Source organism: Dreissena polymorpha, chromosome 8, assembly GCF_020536995.1.
Source record: "Dreissena polymorpha isolate Duluth1 chromosome 8, UMN_Dpol_1.0, whole genome shotgun sequence".
Classification (NCBI taxonomy): domain Eukaryota; kingdom Metazoa; phylum Mollusca; class Bivalvia; order Myida; family Dreissenidae; genus Dreissena; species Dreissena polymorpha.
In genome coordinates, this window is record NC_068362.1 from 31,000,427 (window position 1) to 31,016,882 (window position 16,456).

Here is a 16,456-nt window from a genome sequence, read left to right on the forward strand (position 1 = left end):
GCGGATAGTGCCGTCCCTGGTTAGCCTGTGCGGATTGCACAGGAAAATCTGGGACGACACTTTACGCACAGGCATTAAAACCCCGTTTCACAGCGTTGGTCATTTTTCGATGTGTTTGTGTTCAATTCGCGGAACGTTCAACCAACGAAATCAACTAAAATTAATGTTTTACGATTAATTATAATTTAATATTAATTTTACACAAGTGTATAACTTTATCAGAGCCATAATCGTATAATGAACATGCTGGCAATATAACACACATGATAGATTACGGTATAACTTGCAGGAAATTGACAACACAAGTTAGACTACGGTATAACTTGCAGATAATTGACAACACAATATATATTACGGTATAACAGGCAGTCAATAGACAACACAAGACAGACTACGGTATAACTTGCAGAACATTGACAACACAAGATAGACTACGGTATAACCATTTGATGATGAGATTGTAATTCATATTGCTATTTCTGGAAGACTACGGTATAACTTGCAGGAAATTGACAACACAAGATAGATAACGGTATAACAGGCAGTCAATAGACAATACAAGACAGACTACGGTATAACTTGCAGGAAATCGACAACACCAGGGATATACTACGTTATAACAGGCAGAAACTACAAAGGATGGACTACGGTATATACAGGCAGGAAATAGACAACAAATGATGGACTTCGGTATAACATGCTGGAAACAGATCACACACGAAAGATTACGGTATTACTTGCAGGAAAGATACCACACAAAGGATATACAACGTTATAACAGGCAGGCATTATACCGAAAATGATTACGGTACATGCAATAGGCCACACACGATCGACCAATGTTCAAACATAAATTCATAGATACGTGCATAATGCACATTTAAAATAGCAAACTCATTAGGAAAATCATACAAGCATGTGCAAACGTCTGCTTCATTACGCAAACTTCACATAAAGGGTTCGACAACAATGACATTGGCGGACAATAAATGTATAGCAGCTGCCAATAAAAGTGTAACAATCCAAATACGCGCGAAGAATCTATAAACTGAACTAAATCATACTTGCGCTATATTTTTAATCTGCATTTTAAGTGAATTATACAAAATGCAATCAGTTCATAAGCTATGTTATATATATATATATATATGTGCAACTTATATACTGAAAGTCTATATACATGCGTACATCTAAGTACGTACAAGTTAGCTTCTTTGAAATGTTGTGTTTATGTAATATGTATGTTGTATATGAATGTTTTGATTGGAATATATTCAAAATAACATTTTGAACACACACACAAAAACACAAGAAAAATGTTAATCGAATCAACATTTTAGCATTCGTATATCTTAATGTCGAAAACTACGGCGTCGTGTTTCGATCGATTTTTTTCGCATGATATTCCAGCATTATCTCAATTGTAACGTAGAGATTGAGATCGCAAAACAAGCCACCTCAACGAAGCATCGTAATACACGTCATTAAGACTGCATTGATGACGTCATTAATGCAACGTATGGGAAGAATTAGAGCGTAATAGCAGGTAAATGGCAGCTAGGGTGGTATTCCAGAAACATCTTTTAAATAATTTCACTGAAGTTCAAAATTACAATCTTTTGAATCTATTTACTAAATAAGGAAACGCATGTTGTTTTTTTGGTATTCCTTAAATAACATTCGCATAATGATGTTATTTAAATGTATATCTTGATGCCAATCTATTGCAATATGAAATGAAAATTTCACAATTTAAAGATAATAATACAATTTAACTTAAGATTCTTCTGGAATACGACCCCTGGGATCGTATTCACCAACTAATTATAAGACTTCAAAATATTAAAAATGGACTTAAATCCAAAAAATATTTTTGACTTTGAATATGTTCATGCTATAAATGGTTCTTATGGCGGAAAAGAGTCCTCTATACAAAAACGTAATTAAAAGTGTTTTTATTATTATCAATGGTTCTTATGGCGGTAAAAAGTCCTAAATTCAGACAACACAATTTGAAGATGGTTAATGCCAAGTTTGACTCAAATTTGAAGCAATTATTAAATATATCAATTGAAAGAGTATAATTTATTCTTAGTTAAATCTAAGCATTGCTTGGTGAACACGAGCCCTGGTCCATTACACCTCTCTCCATGCCATCCCACGGCTCCCCCCCCCCCCCCCGCTTTAACAGGAAGTATGATAATGGTTTGAAATCTAAAGCACATTTGCACATATCAGATGGCAAATGGAGACACTCTGCTGAAAAACACGCTTATGATTATAAGATTTTGAAATTAATTGAATTTAGCAAATTATCAGATTACTGTTATCATACTAACAGTTTAGCAGCACTTTGTATCGGTTTGATGACATTAATGTCTTGAAATAGGATACTTTTTTATGGATATGAACAAGGGACCATGTGTGCCCTAAATGTTGATGCGTATTAACCTCCGCGCAGAGATTTGACTAGAGCTAGCAGCGCTGGATCAATCCCTGCCTTCATAACAAACCACGTGATGATAGCCAAGCGGCGGTACAATTATTTTCCCTGTGTTATATTTACTTTTTTACTTTTTTATATATATAATGAACATAAACTTATACACTATTTTCAAAATATAACACAAAATGATACTACTTTTCATAAAGAATACTTAGAAATAAAAAACCTACCAAATCTGGTAGGATTTTCTTGCGATGGTAGAGATTGTATGTGAGAGCAAGGAACGACAACTCCGCGTTGAGATTGGATATAAATATCACCCATTTTTAATCGTATTATACTTTAAAATACGCACTGGACTATTAATGTCCGGCTTTAAAAAAAACTCAGTCGCATATATCAATACAAACTGAAACATACTTTTTGATTGTTGACTAAAATAAGCCGTGGAAAATCAAACCCCAATGTCTGAATCAAACAAATTTAATTTAGACTTTATGTACACATCGGTTATAACAATATATCTGAGCCGAACTCTGTGAACAAAGGGGTTTAATGCATGTGCGTAGACTGTGCACTGAGCACAGGGTAATCAGGGACGACACTTTCCGCCTAAACTTCTTTTTTTCTAAAAAGAGTTTTTCTTAAAACGAAAAATATCATAAAAGCGGAAAGTGTCGTCCCTGATAAGCCTGTGCGGACTGCACACGCTAATCTAGGACGACACTTTACACACATGTATTAAACCCCTAGGCTTATTTATATCTAAGAACTAAGAATTACGAATTAAGAAGATGAGCCTCGGACATTGATAACGGGGTTATTGCATGCGCGTTAAGTTTCATCCTCTATTAGCCTGTGCTATTCACAGGCTTATCACGGAGGACATTTTCCGCATAAACTGAATTTTTAATAAGAAGAAACTTCCTTTGAATGAAAAATACGCCAAAAAGCGGAAAGTATCGCCCTGGATTAGCCTGTGCGAACGTGTCTTAACGTACATGCATTTAGCCCCGTTTTCACAGAACGCTGTTCAATAGAAAATAAATCATCCGGAACTTACGTTGCATCTGCGCTGTCAATATTTTTAAAGACGAATATCCAAAATAAAATCAAGGCACACGGCGACTTGTGTGTTGTCATGATTATCCCGTTAGGGGCCGATGAACGAGGGCCGGGTCCTTAAAATGTCCCTATAAACACGCGTCGTTTTATAGTTCACTAAGGGTAAAACAAAAGTGGTCCAAAATGTCCCTTTTACTTAATCCCCCGTTTTGTATTTCCGTTTAGTTTGAGCACTAAGGGACAATAATTGCACGTAAGCGCATGCCCAACTTTTATACGAGCATTATTCTTCATGTGGGCCGTCTAGAAAGTAGTTCCATTTGGGCACGCGCACACACTTGACATGTATCAATTCGCTTCTTGGAAAATGTGTGCATATGTGTCACCAAATATTAGTTATATGTTAGATACATCGTAAAATTATTGGTGTTATATTAACGTTAAATATCATATCCGGTCTCTCCTGTGACAACGAAAGACACGCGTAAGATATTGTCGTTTGCAAACCGTTGAATTGCATAAATTATATTAATGAAATCGAAATGTTCGGTACTGACGGATGCGTCCGGCGCGCCGGAAGGACAAGCAATGGATAATTTCGAAGACGTTTTGAGCGACCCTCGCAATATAATAAGGGTCATACAGGGTCGCGTATTACGGCATATTCATATATTCACATTGAATCGCACAGATATCCGCGAAAGGCGCCACGTGCTAAAAGAATCTACAACGCAATACATCCTGCACTCACTTACGCGTTTGTTGCATACACGTTGCTCCCATGTACGTTACCGTCTGAATCCATGCTACACTACGCTACGTCGCCGAACAACGAGCTCTCACTTAAGCGTGTGTTGCCTCCATGGCGCTCTCATGTACGCTGCCGGCTGCCGCCGTCCAGCATCATTGGCTGCCCGCAGCTGGTGGGGATCAGGGAGGCTTAGACCAGATAATCGCCTATACCAGTAAATAATTTCTTCGCAAATGGGAAGGGATTCCAGTGAAGTGTACGGGTTAAGCCGCGATAAAGCGCCCGTGGATGACGCTATGTGCGTGTAAGCGGATTACAAAACTGAATAGTAGGAAATAAGGAATCTCGATGTTGTTCCGTTTGATCGAGATGGGGTTTAACAACGACTTAAACAATAGAAAATAATGACGATGTTTGTAATATTATTTAATTTACTGGTTAAATCCCTCGCACGAATATGCGAATATGGCCCGTGAATACGTGATCGGTTTAACGATAAAGCGGTCGTGTTTTCTGAAAAACAAGAGGTTTCTCACGTTTTGGAGAACGTTCACGCGAAATGTTTTCACTTATTAGACGAAAGAACAATGACTATCTCCACAATCTAAATATTTCATTGCACAGTACGACTGACTCACAGACTGCAATCACGATTCAGTCGATGTCCAGTTAGCGCATAGGTTGGTGCACTCGCTTAAAACCCAAGGTGATCTTAGTTCTACCAATGCCCTGCCCACGAGAGCCCGAATTCGCTCCCTACTACCAATGCATATGAGCTGAATTAGCTAAATAATCAAGGCGGATATGTAACAAAATTCGCTGATTTACAACGTATTATCAAATAGATAAGAACTACAGAATCTCATTTTGGAGAAACGATTATCTTTAATATGACTATTAAAATCATGGAGATGCTGGAACATTCGTCAAAACATGCGAAGAGTCTGTTTAGTTAAATAGGCACCCTAAGACAAGTTCCGATTTCTTTTCAGAGAGTTATGACTGATATTTGGACGTGACATGGCTTGAGGTACAATACTACAAAGACAAAAACTCTATACTGTACAGCTTAAATGCAACTATATATATCTGACAAATTCACACAACATAGCTGATAACTATTCACAACATTGCTGATTACTCTATACAATATAGCTGATAACTCTACCCAACATAGCTGCTAACTCTATACAACATAGCTGATAACTATAAACAACATAGTTGATAATTCTATATAACAAAGCTGCTAAATCTATACAACATAGCTTATAAATCAATATAACATAGCATTTATCTATGTACAACATAGCTTATTACTATACACAACATAGCTGATTTATCTATCTAACATAGCTAAAAACTATATACAGCATAGCTGATAACTCTACACAATATAGCTTATAACTCTATGCAACGTAGCATGTATCTCTGTACAAGAAATCTAATAACTATACTCAACATAGCTGATTTATCTATCTTACATAGCTTAAAACTATATACAGCATAGCTGATAACTCTATACAACATAGGTGATAACCCTATTCAACATAGCTTATAATTTTAAACTATATAGATGACAATTATGCACTTCATAGTTGATTTTGTTATATAACAAAGCCAATAACTCTAAACAACATATCTTATAACAATAACGAACATAGCTCATAAATCTATACACCATAGCTGATAACGCTATTTAACATAGCTAATGACTCTATACAATATAGCTGATAACTATGCACAACATTGCTGATTACTCTATACAATATAGCTGATAACTATACACAACATTGCTGATTACTCTATACAATATAGCTGATAACTATACACAACATTGCTGATTACTCTATACTATATAGCTGATAACTATACACAACATTGCTGATTACTCTATACAATATAGCTGATAACTATACACAACATTGCTGATTACTCTATACAATATAGCTGATAACTATACACAACATTGCTGATTACTCTATACAATATAGCTGATAACTATACACAACATTGCTGATTACTCTATACAATATAGCTGATAACTATACACAACATTGCTGATAACTATACACAACATTGCTGATTACTCTATACAATATAGCTGATAACTAAACACAACATTGCTGATTACTCTATACAATATAGCTGATAACTAAACACAACATTGCTGATTACTCTATACAATATAGCTGATAACTCTACACAACATTGCTGATAACTATACACAACATTGCTGATTACTCTATACAATATAGCTGATAACTAAACACAACATTGCTGATTACTCTATACAATATAGCTGATAACTCTACACAACATAGCTGATAACTATACACAACATTGCTGATTACTCTACACAACATTGCTGATTACTCTATACAATATAGCCGATAACTCTGCACAACATTGCTGATAACTATACACAACATTGCTGATTACTCTACACAACATTGCTGATTACTCTATACAATATAGCTGATAACTCTACACAACATAGCTGATAACTCTATACAATATAGCTGATAACTCTACACAACATTGCTGATTACTCTATACAATATAGCTGATTACTCTATACAATATAGCTGATAACTCTATACAACATAGCTGATAACTATACACAACATTGCTGATTACTCTATACAATATAGCTGATAACTCTACACGACATAGCTGATAACTCTATAAAACATAGCTGATAACTATACACAAAATAGATTATAACTCTATATAGCATAGCTGATAACGCTATACAACATAGCTGATAACTCTACACAATATAACTGATAATTCTAAACTAGGTAGATGGCAACTCTTCACTACCGTTTTCTTCTGCATCACTACATAACTTATAATTCCAGTCACAATAGCAGACATCAGTACACTGCGATGCTAATAATTCCAGACAAAATAGTAGACATCTGCGCACTACATAGCTAATAATTCCAGTCAAAATATCAGACATCTGCACATTACGTAGCTAATAACTACAGACAAAATAGATGACATCTGTACACTACATAGCTAATAATTCCAGTAAAAATGGTAGACATCGGTACACTACATATCTAGTTATTCTAGAAAAAATAGTAGAAATCTGTACACTACATCATAGCTTATAATTCCAGACAAAAGAGTAGATATATGTACACTACATAGCTAGCAATTCCAGACAAATAATAGAAATCTGTACACTACATAGCTAATAATTCCAGTTAAAAAAGTAGACATTTGTACACTATATTGTAATAATTCCAGAAAAATAGTAGAAATCTGTACACTACAAATCTAATAATTCAGGTCAAGATAGTAGACATTTGTACACTATATTGCTAATAATTCAAGACAAGATAGTAGAAATATGTACACTACATAGCTAATTATTTAGGTCAAAATAGTAGACTTCTGTACACTACATTGCTACTAACTTAACGTTTCATGTATGACACTTATGCTTCACCTATTTCCACATGATATTACATACCTGACAACTACATAACATATATACACTACATATCTGACAACTACATAGCGCATATACAGTACATATCTGACAACTACATAACTACAATTTGCTATACATAGATCACAATACGTATTCATGATACATGTGTATGAAACAATTACTCATAGCTTATTCTCTCGTATAACCATTTGTGTTCATGTAGCAACTATTGATTTAAACATTAGAATCAGATGTAAACTGTGTAGAACAAACAGATCTAAGGGAGAGAACTCAAAAGAAAGTCTGAAACAACGATATACTGTCGTTGTATTACATACCGTTATACTATTATGACTTTTTACCATCAATTTGACCTCTTCTGTCCGGGAAAAGTCTCATTTTAATTAGCTTTAAGCAATATATATATATGTGTCTTGTTCTGAGAAAATTGGGCTGAATGCATGTGCGTAATGTTTCGTCCCAGATTAGCCTGTGCAGTCCGCACGGGCTAATCAGGGACGACACTTTCCGCCTTTAAGGTATTTTTCGTTTAAAGGAAGTCCCTTCTTACCGAAAATCTTGTTTAGGCGGAAAATGTCGTCCCTGATTAGCCTATGCGAACTGCCCAGTTTTCTCAGAACGCGAGTCATATGAACATCGCTCTTGGGAATCGGGTATTAATGCATGCAAAGTCCGCACAGGCTTATCAGGGGCGACACTTTCCGTTTTTGTGGATTTTTATTCTTTGAAGGAAAGTGTCTTGTAAACGAAAATCCATTCTAGGCGGTAAGAGCGGAACGAGTTGTCCCTGATCAGCCTGTGAGGACTGCACAGGCTAATAAGGGACGACATTTTACGCACATGCATTTAAGCCCCTTTTTACCAGAGCGCGGCTCATATGCCATTTTGTAGCGGTTACGGAAGCACAGTTTCACGCATTTGAGGTCTTTCCAATTAGTTCCATCTGGGAAAGCAATTACAAGGTATCATCCAACTGTTCACCGCTACGTATCGAATACATGCATGGATTAACTATTTGTTGTTTTATAATGTGCGCTCAATCGATATATGAGTTCGTTTCGGTCAGAACAAAGTGACTGCTTTATGTAACATCATTGCTGAGTACAGCAATACTTATTGTATTTCCGCCCTTAATATAACATCTGCTCATATATATGATTTCACTAAATTTCGTTGAATTTTCATTCATTATGTTAAGATAACAAAATATTACTAGCGTTCTGTGAAAACCGGGCTTTATGAATGTGCCTTAAGCGTCACCCAATGCTAGCATGTGCAGTTCGCACAGGCTTATCAGGGACGACACTTTAAGCCTAGAATTTTTTTCAAAAGACACTTCATTTAAACAAAAAATTCCGTTAACGCGAAAAAAGTTGTCCCTTATTAGGATTTGCGGACTGCACAGGCTTATCAGGGACGACAAGGCTTATCAGGGACGACACTTGACGGCTAGACAGGCTTATTAGGGACGACACTTGACGGCTAGACAGGCTTATCAGGGACGACACTTGACTGCTAGACATGCTTATCAGGGACGACACTTGACGGCTAGACAGGCTTATTAGGGACGACACTTGACGGCTGGACTTGATTTTGTTAATAAGACTTCATGTAAACGAAAAATCCTTTTAAGCGGAAAGAGTTGTCGCTGATTAGTATTTGCGGACTGCACAGGCTAATCAAAGAGGACACTGTACGCTGATTTAAGCTCGGTTTTCTCATAGAACGGGTTGTATAGTGTGTGTTTTTTACAAAGGAATAAAAATTCAACGAAATTTAGTGAAATCAATATAAATATTTTATGTTGAGAGCGGATTTACATGTAAGTATAAAGATATTTTGTCTGTAAATTTGAACATAATATCAATAGGTTTGGAAGGAATGTCTTATTTCCAAATAAATCGTAAAACTATAAAATATATCTATATTGCATGAAAAATTAATTACATATTAAAGAGGGGTAAATTCGACGGACATAAAACGACGATTATTTGAATTTGAAACCAGAGCTCTAACAATTTATAACATAAAGTAATGAATGTTCGAAAGCGCTCTTTGCTCACATGCCATCACATATATGCGCAAATGCAGTCATACACATTAACACATACAATCAAACGCATGCTCTCATTTTGGTTCAACGATTTTGTAACACAATTCATAACAATGGTCTAAAAATTCAAACATGTAAGGTTCAATTAAGCAGTGCTAAGTATAAATCTTGACTCAACTAGACATAAATGTAGTATGTTTTTTTAATACATGTAAATTTTATGTATTTTGTATATAACTCTTTCAGTGCTGGAACCGCATTTTGAAGGCCTTTGCAAACAGTTTGGATCCAGATGAGACGCCACAGAACATGGCGTCTCATCAGGATCCAACCTGTTTGCTATTCTGATAGTATTCTTTGAAACAAAATCGAAGAAAATGCTAATTTTACAAATTCAGCAGTCGACATTTTAGCAGACGACAAATTTCCCAGCATGCAAAGGGATAAATAAACCGTTGCTGTTTTGCAAAATACATGATATTGAGTTTGTGTGATAACATACATGTAAGCTTCAAAACAATCTTCTACAACATGAACGATACAGTGGATTGTTTTTTCGGAGTATGATCGAATTTTATTTCACGGTTGGTTATAGAAAAAAACAACATTACTTTAGGCGTAGCGTACGTTTTCTATGGTCATGACATATGTTACACTGAAAATATAACATTGATACCTGAATGGGTCTTACAAATTACTAAATAACAAACACAACTTTTCTACCAAATTATGGTGTATAATCAAAATGTTGATTTACAATTCTGTTAAGGAAGCTTCTAAAGTAAAAAAAGAGTCTCGCTTTATATGCAAATGGTCCTCAGGTCACGTTTCACTTTTCTTTATTTGTATTGTATATTGTATAGTAAGTGTTCATGTTTTTGCAATACCAATAAAACGTAAACTGAATTTACCTATGGAACGTAAATAACACTGTCAATGAAACGTATATTAGCATACTAATGGCACGTATATCGCAATACCAAGGACATGTACATTACAATACCAATGACACGTATATCGCAATACCAAGGACATGTACATTACAATACAAAGAACTCGTATATCGCAATACCAAGGACATGTACATTGCAATACCAATGGCACGTATATTGCAATACCAAGAACATGTACATTACAATACAAAGAACTCGTATATCGCAATACCAAGGACATGTACATTGCAATACCAATGGCACGTATATCGCAATACCAAGGACATGTACATTACAATACCAATGGCACGTATATCGCAATACCAAGGACATGTACATTACAATACAAAGAACTCGTATATCGCAATACCAAGGACATGTACATTGCAATACCAATGGCACGTATATTGCAATACCAAGGACATGTACATTACAATACAAAGAACTCGTATATCGCAATACCAAGGACATGTACATTGCAATACCAATGGCACGTATATCGCAATACCAAGGACATGTACATTACAATACAAAGAACTCGTATATCGCAATACCAAGGACATGTACATTACAATACCAATGGCACGTATATCGCAATACCAAGGACATGTACATTGCAATACCAATGGCACGTATATTGCAATACCAAGGACATGTACATTGCAATACCAATGGCACGTATATCGCAATACCAAGGACATGTACATTACAATACCAATGGCACGTATATCGCAATGCCAAGGACATGTACATTGCAATACCAATGGCACGTATATCGCAATACCAAAGACATGTACATTACAATACCAATGGCACGTATATCGCAATACCAAGGACATGTACATTACAATACCAATGACACGTATATCGCAATACCAAGGACATGTACATTACAATACAAAGAACTCGTATATCGCAATACCAAGGACATGTACATTGCAATACCAATGGCACGTATATTGCAATACCAAGGACATGTACATTACAATACAAATGACACGTATATCGCAATACCAAGGACATGTACATTACAACACCAATGGCACTTATATCGCAATACCAAGGACATGTACATTACAATACCAATGGCACGTATATCGCAATACCAAGGACATGTACATTACAATACCAATGACACGTATATCGCAATACCAAGGGCAAGTACATTACAATACCAATGACACGTATATCGCAATACCAAGGACATGTACATTACAACACCAATGGCACTTATATCGCAATACCAAGGACATGTACATTACAATACCAATGGCACGTATATCGCAATACCAAGGGTATGTACATTACAGTACCAATGGCACGTATATCGCAATACCAAGGACATGTACATTACAATACCAATGGCACGTATATTGCAATACCAAGGACATGTACATTACAATACCAATGGCACGTATATCGCAATACCAAGGACATGTACATTACAATACCAATGGCACTTATATCGCAATACCAAGGACATGTACATTACAATACCAATGGCACGTATATTGCAATACCAAGGACATGTTCATTACAATACCAATGGCACGTATATCGCAATACCAAAGACATGTTCATTACAATACCAATGGCACGTATATCGCAATACCACGTTACATCCCGATATTAAAGAGCCTTGCTAACAAATTGTGGCATAACTCTAAAATTAAATTAAAGTATCCCCACCTGGACCTGGGCACGAAATACTGATCCTTGGAGTATAAGTCAAGCGCCGAATCCACTCGACCATCCGTGCTATATCAATTGACAAGTATTTTAAACTTAATATAAGCAAACTATGCATGTTCACCAAATATAACGCTAACAGCAGAGGTCTCCAAATTATTCAATCGGCTTGCGTTTGTTACGCTTTACAATTTTATCAATTTCGAACCGTGAATTTTTGTATTCAAACATGTTTTTACAATATGAGTCTTTGTCATCACAGGCACTCGGCATAAGCAACTAGCCCCATGACCAAAAAATTCGTCGAAAAAAATAATATTTTTTACTTATATATATAAAACAAGGTATGTCCCTTGAATTGCTGATTTCGGCATACCAGCCAATTTCCGAAGCTTACTACTACTCCATCACTTTTCAACCGATTGGCACAATTCTGGTATCAAACAACGCAGAGGACTTCATACTAAATAAATAAATCGATGCATGTTCGCATAAGTCTACCAAAATTGTGTCAATCGGTTGAAAACTGATGGAGTAGTGAGCTTCGGAAATTGGCTGGTATGCCGAAATCAGCAATTCAAGGGTCTTAGTCACATACCTTGTTATATATATCAGTAAACAAATAATAATTTTTCGACGAACTTTTTTGGTCATGGGGGTAGTAGCTAATGCCGAGTGCCTGTGTTTGTCATTAGTGGTAGTTAGCTCACGGATGTGAATTGTTCATTTACTTTTTGAATCCGTGACAAAAAGTTTGCAAATTCTCATTTTGACCAACTGTGAACAATTTACTTTAACCGAATTGAGGAATTTTGTGTTAACGAGCACTTGTCGAGTTTACTTACACATTTCTTGGACGAGTTTAAATCATCATGAAACGAAATGACAACGAGTGTCCGCTCTATGTATCATATGATTTCAAATTAGCAAAAAAAACAATTACTTACAAAACGTCATATGATAAAACCGGAACATTCTTTACATTGTTTGACATCATCTAAAGTTGCATTATTTATATCAGCAAACTAACGCTACGCGAATGATCACTCAAACAAGAAGTAGACGGTGAAAACGATCGAAAAGCTTTATTTCAGACAAAAATGACCGTAATGCTAATAATACAATTTAAACAAGGCGTAGCATGTGATAAAAGGCTTCCCCTCAAATATCCTTTGAACATACCATGTGACGTGTTTGACGTGTTAACTGAGTTTACCATAAAGTGTTAATATACCCATTGTTACACGACAGCACTGCAAAAAAAAACATGACCAATGCCAGAGTTGTCCACGTGCCAATTACCTTTATATTACCCTTTATCTACACGTGAAACATTATTATAAACAAATCCGTTTGTCAAAACAGCGTCAAGATTTTTAACTTTTAACAATCTTTAAATAGGAATACCAAGTTTCGTGATCCTATTTTATGAACTTGTGTATTTATTCGATCACTTTATATTCAGACGAACGAACAGGCGAAAAGAAAAACAAACACACAATGTTGCGAATCATGCTCATGTTGGCCTGAAAAAAGAACATGTGTTAAACATTCTTTTCAGTTATTAACGTACTTGTGAAGAAGAATGCACTTTTGCGGACAGACGGACAAACGTAGCAGACTTGTAGTCCATCTCTTTTAAACTGGTTTGGAACTGCAACAAATCTCAAGATGCTATTATATGACCATAGTAAACTTACTACAGATCGTCCATCGACAAACAATCGCAGTCGGTCAAACAACATGGTGCCCATATTTATGGGTTATATAATACTTGACACTATGATACTGTATTCACGTGTACATTGTAGTTTAAGTCAATAATTTACTATTTCATATTTTTGAATGTGTCTAATAACTTATGCACCTGTGCATACACTTTGCATTACGCCTTGTGTTCATATGATATTCGAAGGCGTTTCTTTAAACTATATTCAATAATTCTTTAAACGATAAAAATTTGTTTTTTACTTTATTGATGTACAAGACAATTAAAACGATGTAGTAAATTCATATGTGTAAACTTTGATAAAGCCCATTCGGGCGAAATATTGGAATAAAAAGAGTGTTTTTTACTATGAAAATGTATATCTTTATCCCTACTGGATATAAAACTGAAAATACTTGATTTAAACCTTACGGTTTTCCAACCAAATGTGTGTTTATTTATGAGCTTCATATTATTTGAATATTATGAATTTGCCAGTGTTGAGATTTCATTTCATTATTTTTGCATGAACTATTTGATGACATTGGTGATAATAAGTTTTTATTTTATGCGTTCCGGTGGTTTATAGAAAAATATCAGTGAATTAAAACTGATAATTTCACTGTTTAAAACAGTGAAAATTAACAGTGAAAATTATCGATAATTTTCACTGTTTGCTGTAAATGACGAATTTGAAAGTGTTGAAATTTCATTTCATTATTTTTGCATGAACTATTTGATGACATTGGTGATAATAAGTTTGTATTACCTGTTTGTGCTCCTTTAAAGATGTATTTGTATTAAATTGTATTGCAGCATTTTCGACAAGTGTAATTATCAACAATGTTCACACTTACGTAATAAAGTACTTCTTACGCCATTTTATTTTTGAAATACTTTCAAATGCAAATACGTTTCGGATCACAATGATAAATAAAGAATAAGAAGTTTTACAAACATAGCAGAAATCGGTCTATGCGAATTGTTTTCTTTGCAATGCAATTTACCAGTCCGTATATCGATATATCAACGCTGCACTCGCACGTGGCTTATAACATAAGATGACCTTGAGATCGTGATTGATGCGAGCAAGGTCAGAGAATTACTCATATTATACACTCTATTGATATGCCAATCCTTGAATTACTCAACTCATTACGTGCTCATCTACTATAAAAAGAGTTATTTGTCCCGCGTGTTAGACACAATCCGAGTAAACAACCTTAATACAAATTGTGCTGTAAGAAATGGGCGTGGTTAAGATACGGATCGTACCAATGAAAATGCTCGTTGAAGCAATTGAGAAATTGAATTCAGCATCTCATGTTGACAAATGTTACACGTCGCCAACGATTATATTCCTTACCGAATCATCGTACGGCTCAATAGATTCTTAGCTCACTAAATGTGTGATAAAAGTTTTCAACTGAAAATATATATACCATAAAAGTTCAGCTAAAACATTATCCCTCAAAATCAAGTGCAGAGCGCATTAAGCGTGTTTATCTACACCGTGACACAGTAATTACAGAAATGCAACTTAAATCTCGTAAACAATTATCAATCCTCACCCAGTATATCTAGCACTTTTTTTTTTCTTCCATTGTTGAATACGTTTTTAAATGCTGCGTTGTATTTAAATGAAACTTGTATGATAATATTTATCTTAATAATATATAGGTCGAGTTTAAATCCGGGTCATATGCGGCACAAAACTAGGCCGCAAGGTGAACTATTACAAAACGTTGTTACCACTATAGGATCAACTATTATGACTGCATTTATGTTTCTCTTGATAACTTTCCGAAACAAGGTCATCGAGTCAAATTTTAGAAAAACCTTGTTGAAATCCTATAAGCCACATGTATGGCTCAACGATGATGAAACTTAATTAAGCAGTTTTATCTTTACAATCGCGTGTATGGATTAATCTACATGAAACACAGATAATCAGGTCAAGTCTTCGACAATGTATGTACCTTAAACTCATTTAAGCGCTGCATTGACCTCTTGTAATTGTTTCCGTTATAGATAGATAAGACTTTAAATCTACTCCGGTACACATCAACTGGTGAAAATAATACTTTGTTTCAAACATCAGTTTTACCATCAGCTATGCACTGGTACTATATCGGTGGCAATAACAAAAATAACGACACGCAACATTTAAGAAAACAGTACAGTAAATTTTATATAGAATTATAGCTTGATGTTAACACGTCGATTATGTTTGTTCTGATTAATTAAGGGCAGAAAATGAACTACTTTATGTTGAAAAGCGTGTGAACCGAGACTTCTGGAGCGGCCCATGAAACAATGGCCGCCGTTTTGAATCACATTATAACA